A 15302-nucleotide genomic window follows, 5' to 3' on the forward strand; every position below is an offset into this window, starting at 1 on the left:
AATCCAATGTAAAATATTTAAAACTAATAGTTGCCTTTTGCTGTGGGATATTGTGCTATATATGAAATTTTAGACTCACAAATATAGGATAGGTGATAAAATATTGTCTTTAACTTTGCCAAATACAAATAGACTACATATTGCAACTGCAATTATTATTGATGAAAGTTCTATTATATGTAATTTTATGATGTTAAAGATAAAACCTTCCTTTTGGATTAGACAGAAAAGGGGAGGTGCTATGGTATTTTGAATACTGTGAATGTGTGTTACTCTGATTGGTTGATAAATAAAATGCTGATTGGCCAGTAACCAGGCAAAAAGTATAGGTGGGTCAAGCAGATGAGAAGAATTTTGGAAAGAGGAAGGCTGAATCAGAATTAGCCAGCCAGATATGGAGGAAGCAATATGACAAGGCAGAACTGAGAAAAGGTACCAAGCCATGTGGCTGAACAAAAATAAGAATTATAGGTTAAATTAAGGGTAAGAGCTACTCAGTGATAAGCCTGAGCTAAGGGCCAAGCAGTTATAAGTAATATAAGCTTCTGAGTGATTATTTTATAAAAGGCTGTGGATCTGTGGGTGAGAGATTTATCCCAACTGAGGGCCAGGTGGGACACAGGAAATCTTTCGACTGTAGCCTAAAAAAAAAAAATCAACCAACCAACCAAACAAACAAACATAAAAAACAAACAGTAGATTCAGTATTCTACCTTTTTTCTTATCAAATCTATAAATTCCCCTTTTATCTTTTCAGAGTACATTTAATAATCCATCCTTTTGTCCTATTATTTCTATATCTCTTTATATTTTTCCAAAGTAGATTCAATAATCTACCTCTTATCTCTATCTTCTTTTTTCTTTTTTTTTCAAAAAGAACCATAAAGCTGTATTCAGCTTTTTTCCCTGACCATTAACAATTAACAACTTAAAAAAAAAAACCTAAACAATGACAATTATTCATAACCCATTTAGTGACCTAAAACCACCCTCCCCACCTCTTGGAAATATGGGTGTCATGTTTTTAAAATTACATCCTACTGTCTGAGGGTAAATGCATCTTTAGAGGATCCTGAAAAGCAAAATTTTTGGATTAATTGTCAAGTCCTGGGAGAAGTAGCTGTATCAGTTGTTGTCCAGTCCTGCAAAAAATGTAGGACTTATTTCCAGTTTTTGCTTAAGTAGTCTGTGATGTTCAATCATCTCAGCTAGCCATCTTGAAATTGTCCTGAGCTGGATCTATTTCTGTTAATTGATATATCTCATTTTTTTCTTTTAAAATCAGCTCAGAGATATTTTCCACATAATTGTTTAATATTTTGGTCTGTTTATTTGTTAGACATATCCATTCCAAAATAATATCTTTCCTCTGCATTAAAATTTCTGTAAAAGAATGCTTAGAGGGTAAAATAACCAGAATGCAATCAAGCTTTAGATCCACATGTGCATCCTGTATTTTCTTTTCCACCAAAGCCAATTCTCTCTGCTTCAACTGATAATTCTCTTGAGCTATTTAAGTCCTTGTCACCCTCTAAGGTTTTGAACAAATTACTCAGTTTATCATTTCTTACCCAATCAGCAGTCCATAGATAAGAAATGTCTCTGAATAATCTTTGAAAGTCATTAAGAGACTGTAATTGATCTTTCCTTATTTGCACCTTTTGGGGTCTAATTTTTTGTAGACCTATTTTATATCCTAAACAATTAATAGAATTTCATCTTTTATCTGATCAGGAGCAATTTGTAATCCCCCACAAGGCAAATTTTTCTTTACTTCTTCAAACATTCTTTCTAAGTTATCTGCCTTTGAATCAGCTAGTAAAATATCATCCATGTAATGATAAACTATAGATTTAGGAAATTGTTTATGTATTACTTCCAATGGTTGTTGTACAAAATATTGTTACAGAGTTGGGATATTTATCATTCCCTGTGTGAGAATCTTCCATAGACATCTCTTGACTGGTTGGGAACAATTATAAGTGTGTACTGTGAAAGTAAATTTTTCTGTTTCTTTTTCTTGTAAGTTTATTGAGAAGAAAAAGTCTTCTAAATTGATAACTATAAGAGGCCATCATTTAGATAACAGAGTAGGCAAGGGAATTCCAGATTGTAGAGAGCCCATTGGCTGAATTATCTCATTAATTGCTGTTAGATCTGTTATCATTCTCCACTTAGCAGATTTCTTTTTAATACTAAATGTAGGAGAATTTCAAGGGCTGGTTGATTCTTCAATATGCTGAGCATTTAACTGCTCTTGTCCCAGCTGTTCTAAGGCCTGTAGTTTCTCTGTTTTTAAAGGCCATTGCTGAACCCAGACAAGTTTGTCTGTTAACCATTTTAAAAGCAGAACTATTGATGTCTTTGAAAGATCAGCAGCTGTTGTACCCTTTTCTTATACAGTCTAGGTGGTCAGTGACTGTTCTTTATAGTACCTTCCAATATTTTTTTTCTCAGAAACATATGTTAGTTTATGGTTTGTTTCTGACATTTGAGTAATGTTTATCTGGGTATTCCATTGTTGTAATAAATCATGGCCACATAAATTCATAGCTATATTAGCCACATTTGATTTTAATTTTCCTCTCTATCCTTGGCCCTATGCATTCAACCCATTTTTTGCTCTGTTTTACTTGAGATAATGTTCTGATCCTTAACAGCTGAACTTTTACCTCCTGAAGAAGCCAACTTGAATGTCAAGATTCTGGTGCAATTATTGTTATGTCCGCATCTGTATCTACAAGACCTTCAGTGAGAACGTCATGTCATTTATCTGTATTTTTAATCTTGGTCTTGTTCATTTATAGAAGTTTGCCCAAAAATTTACTTCATGGTTTCTCCTGAATTTGTTGCTCTCTCTGATATAGTATGGCTTTTTACAATACGCATTTGGTTATAAGGGGTTTCTTCTATGATGGTAGGAAAGTACTGAATGAAATTTTCCATGGGGACCTGCAAGAGGCCTCTCAGGGAGTTTCCCAATGTCAAAGGATTCTTTGCCTTTGACATTGGGAAACCTTGCATGTCCCTTGTTGGTCTACATTCATTAATCCAATGTTTGCCTTTACCACACCTTCTGTATAATCCAGAAGTCAGGGGTGTTCTATTGCCATCATTCCTTTAAAAAAACAACAACAACAAAAAAAAAACTTTGTTTCTAGGAATGCCCTGTTTACAGTCCCTTTTTGGGTAACCTTGTTTACCACAATTAAAGCATCTGACATTATTATTTTATCTTCTTCAAAACTCTCTATCCAAATATTATCAAGGTCATGAGATTCAATATAAAATACTTCTTTTATCTGTTCTTCCAAGGATGCTGATCTTGTCTTTAATGGTCTAATTACTCTTTTGCATTGTGCATTAGCATTTTCAAAAGCTGGAGATTCAATTATTATTTGTCCAACTTCTGAATTTGGTATCATTCTATTTACTACTGAAGACAGCCTTTGTAAGAAATCCATGGAGGTTTCTTTTGTAAATGACTCAGTTTTCTTTCCTACCCCTTCAATTCTGTCTAAAACATTTAAGGCTGCCACGTGAAATAGAATTAAGATGTGGCCATCATATAAAGATTGTCTTTGTATATCAGCATAATCACTTTCTCCAAGAAGTTCATCTTTAGAAATTTCCATATTTCTTGCCCTATATTGTTCTATAATCGTTTCCTCCTCTTTCCACCAATTCTTCCATTGGAACTAGGTTTTAGCTTCTAAAACTGCTGTAACCAAATCTTTTTGGTCTTGAGGAATAGTTCTATTACAAGTTAACCACATGTTTAACATCAGTTTTACAAATGGAGAATGCATGCCATAGGAGACTATAGCATCTTTAAATCTACTCAAATCTATCATTTCCACAGGCATCCAGTTAGCTCATACACAGCCTTGAGCATTTGAAAGTTCCTGTAAGGTTACGGGATAGGTTAAGGTTGGCTGTTTGAAAACTTTAGGCTGATTCTCTATAACCGTATAATTCAAGTCACCTTTAAATTCATCTGTCTTGGTCTGAATTTCAACATGATTTGTTTTAACAAGTTTTTCTAAACTTTTATCTTGGTACTCAAATTAACCAACCTTTTTAATGATAAAACAAAACTAATCAAACAAATAATTTTCATAATTGATGTTACACAAATCCCAACAACATTAATTATCCTCTCATTTCATTGTTCCATTTTCAGACTGCCTAATGTGTTATCAAATTGAGACCAAATTCCCTCCATTGCAAAATAATTTTGTCATTTTTTTATGTGGAAAAATGTTCTCTTTTAACTAATTTCTTCCTTTGAGATATCTTAATTGATTCGCCAAGTATGCTGGCTGCATAGTACAGTAGAAGACTGAGGGAGTTTCAAGGCAGTTACTTAGTGTGGTAGCATTCTGAAATGGGCATCCAAAGAGAATCCACAACCCAACAAGAGAAAAGAAGCCAAAGAAACTGCAGCCCACATGAGGTATAGACTCGAGCTGTGTTCAGCTAGGGCATGAGCCCCAGACAATAGGCTTTTTCATAAATTCTTGTCTCAAACATTGGGTCACCAGATGTAATATGAATTGCTAAATAGTCTTATTAATAAAAACCTGGAGTCAGATATTTGGGTGAAAGCTAAATAATCAGAGGGATACAGCAAGCTGGCTACAAGTTCTTATCGCTAGAAAATTCTCAACTCAAATGAGCTAATTTCTGTGTACTCATGCCTTATATAACTTTCTGTGCCCTGCCATCTTCCTCTTTCTGCCCAGCTCCATTACTTCCACTTTCCACTCATCTCTATCACTTCCTGTCTGTCTATATAGACATAAAGACTTCCCTGGTTAGCTAGTGCTAGGATTGAAGGCATGTGCCACCATGCCTGGCTCTGTTTCCAGTGTGGCCTTGAACTCACAGAGAGCCAGATGAATCTCTGCCTCCTGAATGCTAGGATTAAAGGCATATGCTACCACTGCTTGGCCTCTATATTTAATATAGTGACTGGCTTTTTCCTCTGATCTTCAGGCAAGTTTTATTTGTTAGAGCAGAAATAAAATATCACTACAATTCAGGATGTATGATAGACAGGCATCTGTTTAACATCTTGACACTGAAGCAGATATCTCCATGTGTAAAATTCTGTTTAATGTACATTTTTCATTTTTCTTGAGAGTTTCATACAAGTACTGTATTTTGATCATTTTCATTGTTCTCTCACCTCCAGATCTCCCTTTGTCCTTTCCTTTGACTTTTTTTTCTTTAATTACACATAGAATCTACTGAGCCCATTTGTTGTTGTGTTCATGTACTTGAGTTTAAGGCTGACCACTAAGAATAAGATAACCTATCTAGGAGCTTTTCCCTGGAAAAAAACTAATCCTTTCTGGAATTATTAATGTAGGAATAGGAACTGCCACAATTTCCACAAGCCATGTGGTTATGTCAGCTGTTATTGTCCTTATACAGATTTTTGCTTAGGCAACAATGTTGTTGAGATCAAGAAGATACTACCTACTAGCAAATACCTTGTTCCTGTGGTTCTTAGAACCTTTCAGCTATTTCTTCTTTAATTTTCTCTCATCCTAAGGGGTAGAGGTGGCACTGTAGATCTTTTAACTGGGTTTGTGGATCCCATAGTCACATTTTTTTTGCATTTAATATAATGTGGGTTTCCATAACCAGCTCCATCTGTTGTAAAAAGATGCTTCTTTGAAGAGGGATGAGAGCTGTTCTTATCTGTAAGTATGAAATAAGTACGTATAATAAAGTTAGAAATTATATTTGTTTAGGAAACTGGCAGTAGACCCTTCTCTAGGGTCTGTGCTTTTCTTAGCCATGAGTAGTTGAGTAGGTTTATAACATCAGGCATGAATTTCCTTCTGTTGAGTGAATGAGTCTTAAATCCCATTAGCTAGCTCTTGTTTATCCCCAAGATAAAAGTGCCTATTCTATCATATGAAATATTTTACCAGCTCAGTCCTTGTCATGGTTCATAATCTTTTCGTTTAGGTAAGAATACTAATGGATTTTCTCCATTTGCAGTTTTCATATTACATTCAGATACTAAGAGAGCTAGCTCCCTGTGTTTCCCAAAGATCAAAAACTTTATCTCAGACATTGGATATCCACATTTGATTTATTGATCAGGGAAATCCAAGGAAATAACCAAATATTGTAGGATATTGTTATTGCCCTTGGTTACATCCAAAAACTTTAAGACATGGCCCTATTGCTGAGGAAAATGTTTACTTTAGACAAAGAAGTTGGGTCAATGGAAATGTAACTAAGCAATGGCATTCTTTTCAAAGGTACATATCCTTGGATTAACTATGTAAAATATCTGAGTGGGTTATATATTAGGCTGATATTCACAAAGTAACCTTCTGTTAATTTTTTTCTTTTGATGATATTTAAGGATAGTCAGCAAGCTAGTGATCACATGCAGTAAGAAATCTGTAAGACTAAATTAAAGCCTCTGAAGTCAACAAAAACATGAAAACAGAGAAAAGAGGAAAAGACAATAAATTTAAAAAAACACACAAGGAGACCTAAAAACAAACTTGTATACTCAATTATCTCCAAGAAACTAAGATTCATGTTTTAGAAAAATTCTTAGCAATCCTGGTAAGTAAAAGAAGAAACACAGAGAGAAGACCTGGAAACCAGAATCTCTAATTTATAACTAGCTATATACTCATTAGAAGGCAAAACTAGAAACTATGGGTCTACTGTCCAAAATGAATCTGTGATACAAGCAGAGGGGTCATCAAGGTTGTATTGAGGAGAAAAGTGTTATTCTTGATCTGACCTAACAAGAACTGAGACACAAGGAAGGGAATTTCAGAATACTAAGGAGGAGGTCTGAGTCATAAGAAATCTTGCAGTTGAATCTGGAATAAGCTTGTTCCTCATTTCACATGGAGACTGAGTTGAAAGAACCTAAAGTAGCCCAGTCATATTTCCTTTACTCATCCTCTTGAATCAGTCATCACAAATTTTTGAAGAATATGTCTATTCCTGGCAGTGGAGTATGTGAGAAAGATACTATGTTTGAGCTGTCAAAATCTAGCAAAAAAGGGAGAGTAGCAGTTATAACTTCTCCTGGGAAAGCAAAGAAGGTAGCAGAATATGCTGAAACATTCTGGAATGGCCTGACTTATCTGATCATATTGCAAGGAATTAATTTCACAAATGTTCGTTTCCATCCCAGGTTTCCAGACACAATAGAGACTGAACATATGTAGCATGAATCTTAAAGAGTCTTATTAATAAAATCAAATCTGAGGCCAGTTATTGCGGTGAATGCTGGAAGGTCAGAGAAGCAGAATACGCCATAGCTAACCACACCTGGCCAACTTCTCAGCTGGTCTTGTCTCCTCAGACTGGAAGGAAGTCTCTGTGTCCTCATATCTGAGTGGCTTTCAGCTGAACTGCTGCTAGAAGCCTGAAAGCTTAACCAGCCAAATGCTTAACCAACCAAATGCTTCTAGTTTCTGGTTCTCACGCCTTATATATTTTTCTGCTTTTTACCATCACTCCCTGGGATTAAAGGCTCGCTTTCTGGGATTAAAGGCCTGTGTCATTATGCCTGGCCGTTTCCAATGTGACCTTGAACTCACAGAGATCCAGAGGGATTTCTACCTCTGGAGTACTAGGATTAAAGGTGTGAGTGCCACCATATTCTAGCCTTTGTATCTAGTGGCTGTTATGTCTCTGACCCCAGATAATTTTTTTAGGGTACACAATATTTTAGGGAACACAATACCACCACATTTCCCCCTTTTTGTCTAAAATTTAAAAAAAAAGCTTATAACTAATTGTGGGGCATTTACTCACCACCCTCACAGCTTCCCAGAGTTTTCTTGAGTGCAATCAGCAGGAAATATTAGATAGAAGGATTTACTGCGGAGAATATCGTGGAGATAAACAGATAGAAAATAAAGGATAGCCTCGAGAGGGCCTGGAACCTATTCCAACGGGCCCTGACTGTCTCTGGCCCAGGGTTTTTATAGAGATGCCAAGGGGTGGAGCAAAAGACTTCCTCCCCCAGCACAGCCAAGTGCAGACCATCTCAGACACCTGCACTCAGGCCTGTGGTCCTGATAATCCTCTATTCGGACATGCTGGGTAAAGCCACGAGGAACCCGAGAACGAGCTCCCAAAGGTCCCCCCTTCTTAATATAAAAAAAAATAACTATTAATGGCTTACAGCAATCTCCATAGCTGTTACACCTCCCAGTATGGGAGTAGAGGATGATATAGATGGCATTTCTCTTTTGAATTAGGTCAAAGGTGACTACAGCAGTCTTAGCTGCCTCAAGCCCTTTCTAAACCAAAAACTCTTAAGGCGACTACAAACTTAAAGAATCCCTTAGCTTCATCATTACCATTAACAGGTTAACATAAATATTGCTATACATAGTCACAATTCTCTCAATCTTACAAGTCAAAGCAAACTCTTAACAGAACCATTTGAATTATCATATATGGTGCTATATATAGTTAACAATTTTCTCCGTCTTACAACTTTAACTCAGTCATTTGAATTTTCTTATTAACAGAACATAGGAAAAACTTCGATGTATTCACATCAAACTTAAACATTTCCTCAACTCCACAAAACCAGGGTGCATTAATATCAATAGGTTTCTGCGAACATAATTCAATCTCATAGCTCCTCCTTTTCTTTATAATTTTTAAACAAAAACGCAAACCTAGTTAGAGGAACCCAAACTTATACAATTCCTACAAACCCATATTGAAAAGCAATATTTTCAATCTAACCATTAACACTTTGAAAACTTTTAGCAAAACATCCAAAAGCAGTTTCTTAATAAAACTCTTTACACACTTTAAAAGTAGTCTCTTAGTATACCCCATTTGCATTGTTTTACTAATAAAACATGACATTAATCCACTCAAACAACAATTTAAATTAAATAGACTAAGGAATATTAACTCTCCCTATTCTTTATAATTTTAAGCAAAAATCTCAAGCCTAGTTAGAAAACCCAAACTTTTCTGTTTAAACAGTTCCATTTGTAACACAAAACCAGTTCCATAAGTAATTCCATTTTTACATAAACAGTTCCACAAAACAATTCATAAATCACCAGTAAATAAAGCATATATGCATACACAAAATTGCATCTTGATTCTAAGTAGAAATACATTTCTTCATTTAAACAGTTCCATTTTTAACCCAATTCCAGAAAAACGTTCCTAGGTCATTACTCAAAACTGTTCCATTGCAATGAAATCTCTATTGTTTATTTCATTTAAGTCTTAAATTTCAAATGATAAATCCTGGTACTAGCCTTCCAAATATGAAAAATCCATAACCAAAATCTTTTTGTAATTTTATCTCATTTTTAAGTTCAAAAAGTTCAAACAAGAAAAATTCTGATATCAGGCTTTCACTTCCAAATATGAAGAGACGTTTTTCAACCAAAACTTTTTGCAATTAATAATTTTTGTTCAAACAAGTGTCTCTGAACTTTTATTGTCAAGCCAGAGTGCTTTTTTAGGTACAGTAGTATTCTAAACTGCACCGTTTTTGATGTTAGCTCAGGTTTTTCTGTGTTGTGTTGATTTTCCATGGATCTCAGCTGCGAAAGCCTTGTTGTGCTGGTTCTGGCGTCCACCATTTTTAGCTTCTTAGTGGCTTCTGGAGCTTTTGAAACCATTCAGACAGCCTACTTTGCAGTCTACTGGGACGCTAACCTTCTGTGTCTCGGGTTCTTTCACCATATACATTAAGATTAGATTCACACTTAACATTTACACTTTTTTACAAACTTCACATAATATGTGCTTAAGCATAAACTCACCCAACATTTACACATTTTTACAAACTCACATATAACATATTAACATCTACTTATTTATACTTTAAGGAAACTATAGAACTACTTTAGCAAATATTTTTCTTATTACTTCTTATACACAACTAGTATCTTTACTTCTTACAAGTTTATTACTACATGTCTTAAGACTGCCTTAGCTACTTCTTGCAAGCTTATATTCTTACAGGAATTCTATAGATCTATTTTACAAACTTATATAGGCTACCATTAGCATATATCTAACTTAGCAAACACCTAAAGATTTCTTAACACAGATCTAACAAGACAGAATTTTCACAAACTCACATATCTTACTTTTGTCTTTCTACTTCTTACTCTTAATTATTATCACCATCTCTATTAGAAAGATTCTCTTAACTAGACAGGAAGTATGTACATCATTTCTAAAGTTTAGAGTTTATAGTCAGCTTTGTTATAAAGCACTGGGATTTAGTGAGTGTTGTCATTATAGAGTTGTGATACTTGTTGCTAGGGGATTATAACATTCTCGGGACGAAGCCACACTCCAAAGTTGCCAGTTCTCTCAGCCATTCCTGACTGGCAGAGATGCACTGTCAGCAGTAGACAGTTTTTAACTAGAGCCTGTACCTTCACCCAAATTCATAATAGTTCCCCTAAATGCCTCAATTCAGACAACCGTTTCTATTACAGCAGCACTTTTGGTTTGCTCTACAGAAAAAACTTCACTCTGAGGGTGAAATTACCGTATTTAGCTGCTGTAAAGCTCTTCGCCAATACTGCACAGCTATTAGGTGATATAAGGTATTTTTCTAAAGGAGCTAGTAAAGCACAGCTCAGAACTCATTTCCTCACTGTTTGCATTAAACCAGTGACAAAACCTCAAATACTAATCGAACCACTTTCATTTTGGTTCCTTTATAGGAACCTCATTGGAGCTGACCTTCCTTAGTTCACTCTCCTTACCAAATGCTCCAGTAACCACCGGGCTTCATTCTTCTCTTGTGAAAAAACACAAACATGTCCTCGACCCCAAATTAACACAGGATGGGGACCCTTCCATAATCCTGAGCAGGGATCTTTCCATTTCACTTGAGTTTCAGGATTTAGAATTTTCACTTCATTAGCTTTAACTCCTGATGTTATTAGCAGCGGTGATATTTAGCATTGATTTCTTATAGGGAACTTTCAGGTAAAGCAACTCTTTTGTAAGACAGCTAGATTTTCTGAAGTTTGTTTCTTATCTATAAAGCAGTCATTTCTTTTTTGAATGCCTGTTTCCTTGTCTCCTTATTAGATTTGCAAAGGAATTACTCATTGCAGGTAGTTTGTTCAATAAGGCAAAGAACTTTAATTTCAACGTAAGTTTCTTCATATCTAAGACAACATTGAGTGTATAAACTGCTTTCCCTTGTTTTATGGATTTTAAAGTGGCTTGTTTGCCCTTAAAGGTAGCTTTTTGTCTTCCAACTACCGTAAAAATTTTGCACTGCTATTAGGGTAAATAAGACATTTTACCAAGGGAGCCCCAAACCGCGAAGCACCTAGTTCCGTATCCTTTCAATTTTTCATTGGAACTGACACTTAAACCCTTAGACGATTTTCCTCCTTATTCTTTTAAAAGCTGTATTTTAATTTTAGAGCTGACAAAAGTGTTTCAGGGCAATGTTGCCATCTTGAGCGGAAAAACTACCTTTCCCAGAATGCATTTCCCTTATATCAGTCCATAATATCAGTCCCTTATATGATTTCCATCTTTCTTTTCGGGTCTGAGAGTGAACTGGTTCTCTTTTACTAGACTTGCCTGGGAGGTTTGAACAAAGTCTCTTGCCTTTGCAATGGGAGATTTGAACAAGCATCTTACATTTTCAGCTATGGGACATTGGGAGGTTTATATTCTCTCCTCAGCTGGCTTCAACAGGTGTCTCTCCTTCATCAGACACTGGCCCCTAAATCGGAACTGCACCTGCCTCCTTAGCCGGCATTGAGGCTGACATTTCTGATAGCAACTTTCCTCGGGGCTTGGGTTTGTTTTAGCCAGTCAGTGAAAAACAAGATCATTTGCAACAGAGATTTTCTCCCACTGATCTTATTCTCATTTTGCTTGTTCCTTCGCCCCCCAGATGCAGAGCTTCAGGTATCTGTCTGCCGCTCTGTACCTCTGCTAGCTGCCTTTGGAGGTAGGGGCTTTTTTTCTCCCCCCGAATCTGCCTCAAATTCTAGCAGCTTTGTCATTTTCTGGGGAGGTATCTGTCCCTTCTGTTTCTTCAGAGTCTTTCTTCCAGACAGTTCCCAGTTTGGTCTCAATTTATCCCCTCTACCCCAGAAATGGTTTCCGACACTAGAGCGGTGGCTTTCCCTGCTACTGAAGGTAGGGGCTTTTTGTTCGTTTCTGTTTTTGGGGTCTGTGTGGTTTGTGTACAGACTGAAAAATTTAACAAGGGAGGTTTTTGCCATTTCTAAACTCCCATTAGAACAGGTGCTTTGCCTCATCAGGCCTTCACCTGGCCCAGTCCCCCAGTGGGTTGTGTTTGCTTGTCTGGGTGCTCAAGGACAGAGCTTATGCCAGAGGCAATCACCCCTCAAGGCCACACTCCCTCATCTCATTGGGAGTCAGTTGAAACAAAACTTTTCTCAAAGAGGTGCTTTCTCTGGCAGAAAAGAAAGCTTTACTCCTGGATAGTTCTGTTTTGCCCTGGCTGGGCTCTTTCTCCAGGCAGCGTTCTGACTTGGCAGCATAACTGCTTCAGACACAGTTCAGCTTTACTGTTTTCCCTGAAAGGTCCTTTCTCTGATAGGAAAGCTTTTCTCAGATTTCTTTTTGCAGCTGTGGACCTATCAACCTGGGACTTATAGGAAAGTGGACAACTGTGCCGTGCCCACTGGCTTTAGTTTTGTTTGTTCATTAGCAATCTTCCCCTGGGTCCTGTACCTTCCTGCCTCAGCTCTGTGCTCCAGGAAGTTTACAACTGCAGGAACCCCAGTATCCCCGAAATGCACTTCAACTCAGAGATGCTGGCCAGTTGCCCCAGGGTTTTTGCTCAGAAGCAAGGATACAATGCTAACAGTTTGCATTGCTTCAGGAGATCTTTGCATTAGGACAAAACACTCACTCAAACAAAACCCTTGATGCCTCAGCTGGGCTGTAACTGTGAAGCTTGACTTTTTTGCCTTTCTCAGGTAAAGTTTCCTGCCCTTTTGGGCTCTCTGTAGCTCTTCACCCACACTCTCCCCAAGTGTTTCCCTCAGGGTACTCTGACCCACTGTCTTTTACTAGCTTGAAGAGACAGAGCTTAGAAGGGGTTTTTAGAAACTTGTCCTTGCCTCCTGCATTGCAGGGATGATTTTTAAAGCTTGAAAGAGAACTTAGAGAGGTATTGCTGTTGTCTTAAGAGTTTTGTTTTCCCTTAGAGCTAATCACAGGTGGGCCCCATACTAACATCTTCAGGTGATTATAATTTTTGTCCTTCTGAGAGAGAGTTCTGAAAGGCTTTAGTTTAAGTTTTTTAAGAGCTTTTGAGAAAGATTAAGGCTTTTTAGAGAGATTTTTCCCCAAATTTTCCAAGAAAAGCTTTATAGCTTAAGAGAAAGATTCCCCCCCCCCAGGAGAAAGAAAGACCAACTTTTCCAAAACTTCAACTTTAAACTTTGACTTCTTACACCCCCATTTTTTGCTTCAGGGAGAAAACACTTTCTCCTGCTGCTTGGACTTAGCATTTCAGCTGTCCCCAGGACAAAAGCTTCCACAGGAAACTTTTTCTTCTTCATAAGCTCAAAGAGGAGCTTTTTTACTACCCAGAAAGCCCAAAGATAGATTTTTTTCCCCCAGTTTGCTTTCATGGCCCCCAAGGTTAGGAAATTGAAGAGTTTTTCGGTCTAGTTGCCTGACTTTTTCCTACACAATCTTACACTTCTAAGTTTTTCCTAAACTATATTACTACCCTATACCTTATCTTATTTTTCACAGATAGAAATTGAGAAAGGGATAGAAGATAGAAAATTTTGACAGAAGAGAATTTTGCTGCAGCATCGGACATTCTTCCAGTCCACTTTCCTTTTCTCTCGAGGATAAAACCCCTGCCTCCCAAAAATATATATAAAATATATTTTTTTCATAACACCAGCATGTCTTTCCACTGGCAGGGCTGACAGCACTTTCACCAAAAACTCTGTGATAAAATTATTATTTTCCTGTATCTTTAGTCCCTATTACTTTGTCTTTAGTCCCTGTTCATTTGTCTTTAGTCCCCCCCCTTTTTTTGCTCCCCTTTTTTTCTCTAGTCCTTTTTTTTTTTTGGTCTTTTTTCTTTAGTCCCTGTTCGGGTGCCATTCTGTGGGGCGTTTACCCACCACCCCCACAGCTTCCCAGAGTTTTCTTGAGTGCAATCAGCAGGAAATATTAGATAGAAGGATTTACTGTGGAGAATATCGTGGAGATAAACAGATAGAAAATAAAGGATAGCCTCGAGAGGGCCTGGAACCTATTCCAATGGGCCCTGACTGTCTCTGGCCCAGGGTTTTTATAGAGACGCCAAGGGGTGGAGCAAAAGACTTCCTCCCCCAGCACAGCCAAGTGCAGACCATCTCAGACACCTGCACTCAGGCCTGTGGTCCTGATCATCCTCTATTTGGACCTGCTGGGTAAAGCCACGAGGAACCCGAGAATGTGCTCCCACAACTAATACAAGAAAAATTATATCCAATAAGTATATACAATATACAGTCAAGATTACATTAACGATGTCTAGTCCATTAACATTTGACAGATTCAGATAAAAACTCCATTATATATATATTAACAATTTCCAGTCCAATAACATCTGATAGATGCAGACCAAAAATTTTCATTATTTATCTTACTTAAAACAAGTAGTTCCTTTTTAAAAGTAGATTCCATAATCTCCCTTTTTATCTTATCATATCCATATTCTCTCTTTTTTCTTTTCATAATAGATTCAATAGTCTACCTTTTGTCATTTTTTTTTTTTTTTTTTTTTTTGGTTTTTCGAGACAGGGTTTCTCTGTGTAGCTATGCGCCTTTCCTGGAGCTCACTTGGTAGCCCAGGCTGGCCTCGAACTCACAGAGATCCGCCTGGCTCTGCCTCCCGAGTGCTGGGATTAAAGGCGTGCGCCACCAACGCCCGGCTCCTTTTGTCATTTTTATATCGTCCCCTTTTTCTTGTCAGTGTAGATTCAGTGATCTACCTATTTATCCTATTATTTCTTTATCTTTTTTCTCAGAGTAGATTCCATGATCTATCTCATATCTATATTCTCTTTTTCTTTTTGCTTTCTAGGCATGAAGATATCTTTAGGGAATCTAGAAAAGAATTTTTTGGGTTAATTGTCAAGTCCTGTATCATTTGTTCAGTCTCTGCATATTGAGAAATTGCAGGGCTTGTTTCAAATCCTTGTTCAAGTAGTCTATCAGGCTGGATCATCTCAGCTAGCCATCTCAAAACTGTCCTGAGCAGTTTGTAGTGCAAAGTCTATCTTTCCGTGGTA

At 37.0% G+C, this 15302-nt stretch overlaps 1 protein-coding gene across 10 annotated transcripts in view; it reads right to left on the reverse strand.

The window, feature by feature from the left end:
* The window catches only part of Sntg1 (syntrophin gamma 1), a 925417-nt gene that overhangs the window by 699496 nt on the left and 210619 nt on the right, over positions 1–15302 (reverse strand). Inside the window, exon 1 of one of the 10 annotated variants that reach the window (XM_076564005.1) lies at positions 5499–6522. The exons of the other annotated variants lie outside the window; for them this stretch is intronic. The gene's annotated coding sequence lies outside the window, so the exon portion shown is untranslated. Of the gene's footprint in view, positions 1–5498; positions 6523–15302 lie in introns of those variants that run through there. 10 annotated transcript variants of the gene reach the window in all.

This window comes from Peromyscus maniculatus, chromosome 2 (assembly GCF_049852395.1).
Source record: "Peromyscus maniculatus bairdii isolate BWxNUB_F1_BW_parent chromosome 2, HU_Pman_BW_mat_3.1, whole genome shotgun sequence".
NCBI classification, from domain to species: domain Eukaryota; kingdom Metazoa; phylum Chordata; class Mammalia; order Rodentia; family Cricetidae; genus Peromyscus; species Peromyscus maniculatus.